Source organism: Lactuca sativa, chromosome 3 (assembly GCF_002870075.4).
Source record: "Lactuca sativa cultivar Salinas chromosome 3, Lsat_Salinas_v11, whole genome shotgun sequence".
Taxonomy (NCBI): Eukaryota; Viridiplantae; Streptophyta; class Magnoliopsida; order Asterales; family Asteraceae; genus Lactuca; species Lactuca sativa.
Window position 1 is genome coordinate 259,451,613 of NC_056625.2, and position 2,680 is coordinate 259,454,292.

Genomic DNA, 2,680 nt, shown 5'->3' on the forward strand with positions numbered 1-2,680 from the left:
TTGTGGCATGGTACAACTATTTTCTTAGTTCAAGTATTAAGTTGATTATTTGAAACATTATACAATCAATATGTTTCACTTTGCATGTTTTGACTTCCCGAATAACTAGGTTATTCAAACCATCCACAGTCGATCATACTTTGGAAGTAGGTATTGAGACAAGACTGTCATGAATAGGTCTGTAGCTTCTAAGTGTTTTAGACATAGCTGCAATATTCATGACTGCTCCTGGAATAAGATTCGATTATTGGATTAAACCCACGCTCATTTGATTCACTTCATGGATTTTATCACGAGTGATCATGAGACGATAATATCTTATATTCTTCAAACGGAGAGATATGAGTTGTAGTCTACAAGTTGGTTGCACATTGATAATGTGAAAATGCACCAGTAACTTGGTGTTATAAAATACATTGTTGTGTGTGATTTGATGAGTAGATAGAGCAAGCATATGATTCGAAATTTATCCATTCGTTTTACCCCTGGAGGGATAAAAGCGATATTTTTGGTCCCCTCGATGATTGAGTGATGACAACCCTAAGTGCTCGGTCGGGCCTTGACTGATTTGATTTGTTCAATTAATCGTTCATCATAAGTCAGAAATCGGGAAACAACAGATGGATAGAGAGAAAGATTATAATCCATGTCTCAGTTCATATGATATCTAAAATGGAGGAATATATGATCCCTTATCTAATGGACATTTCATTGACTAGGTCAGAGTTCGACAGAGGCTTTAAGAGCTACGATTGCTAGTCGAGATTTTGGAGTCCTATTTGCAATAATAGTTTTAGACTTATCTAAGTGGGAGACTATTGGATTAGATGTCTAACCCATAACTATTATTGGTATGTACTCGACCCGAGAGTAGCATGGTCCATTTGGGTTGCATAACACCAGGACAATTTGTTATGATGGACTCTTGAGAAAAGGTTGTATGTGATTTATTAATATATTATAAGTTCTAATATATTAATATGAAACCATATGTTTTAATTAGTATTGATCAAGAATTTGTTTGGAATTAATTTAGTGATCAAAAGAGACTAATTAAATCTATAGGGACTAATTATGGTAATTAGTTATATTTATATGTGTTGGGCTTATGATCCATGTTGGACCAAGTTTATGTATGGACACATAAAGAGTGGGGCCACATGAAACATGGATTATAGAACCCACGGGTATGGATTTGGATTATACCCATGACCATTGAAATCCTACATATAAATATATATACTTCATAGCCTAAAAACACACACTTCTAGTTCTTGGAGTTCTTGGATGTGTTTTTGGTGCATGAAAACTCTCTCTCAAGAGCCACCTTTGTCCAAGGTGAGTTGTGAGCCATTTGAGGCGTTCATACTTTTGGTGCTAACCTCTTAAGACCAAATACAACAAGGTTTCAAGCTACATAATAGGTATGTCATCCTAACTAGTAATTCATATTATTTATGTCAATTGCATGCTAGTTATAGACTTAATGCTTTGGAAATACCATTACATTTATAATTAGAGAAAACATATATCCAAGGCATTTAGGATTGTATATGCACCATAGAACGTTGTAGCATACAAAAATCCAACAAAAATATCCAATGGTCAACCTTGGTCCACTTCTGGTCAATAGTCAAATGCCTAAAAAGTCAACGATACAAGAAAAGCCCAACAGGCCGAGTACACCCGACAAACTCATCTGGTACGCCTAACGTACACCCTTTGGGGCTAGTACACGCATCGTACTAGATAGCTATGCGCAACGTACTCCTCTAAATCCCAGTCTCCTCCATTAAGCACTTAACCCCTAAAGTCCTTGCTCCGAACTCTCAGATCGGATTCCTATGTATGACTTATTACGTCAAGTTGGCAACTTTACTTGCATAGATGGCTTAATGAGGATCTAGAGCTCAAAAGAGCTTAATAAAGGATCTTAACACATGCATGAGTCCAAATAAACCATAAAAATCACATTTTTATGCCTTTAGGACTCCTAAAACGTCCAGATCTATAAGATCAAGCCTCTGAAACAACTTGAGCTCACAAGGACCAACCAAGGGGGACTAAAATGACTAAAGAAGCCTAAAACAAGATCTATTCAATGAGTAAGCAAGACGGAGACTTGATACCTTCAAAGTCACAGAATGAAGATGCAAATACTAGATCTCTAAGCTCCTCTCCAAATATTGAGTCTTCAACTTCCCCTTCTCTTGCACAAACCACCACCAAAACTCTTCCAAGCTTCAACACATACTCCAAGCACTCTAGGGTATCACTAAACGAGAAGAGGGGTGGAGGTTAACCCAAAATGACAATAGGAAGGTTAATATGTTGTTTATATAGGGTAAACCTCCAAAAATTACGGTTTGGTGTTGAAGGGAGTAACCCCCCCCCCCCCCCCGGGTACCCCGTAGTATGCCCGACGTACTCTTGGACCACCCACGATCATTTAACTCGGTACGCCCTGTCTACAAACCTAGTACCCCCGCGTACTAGATGACCTATGAAAACCCTAAAACTTTACATAACTATAACTCCTTCATCCTAAGTTCGTTTCCGACGAAAATTATATCCACGAAAACGTGACGAGAAGCCTTACACTTCTAACAACTCACTTTATCCTTAAAACTCGGACAAAAACCCAAAATTCATAAAGGCCCGAAGTGCCAAATTACGATTA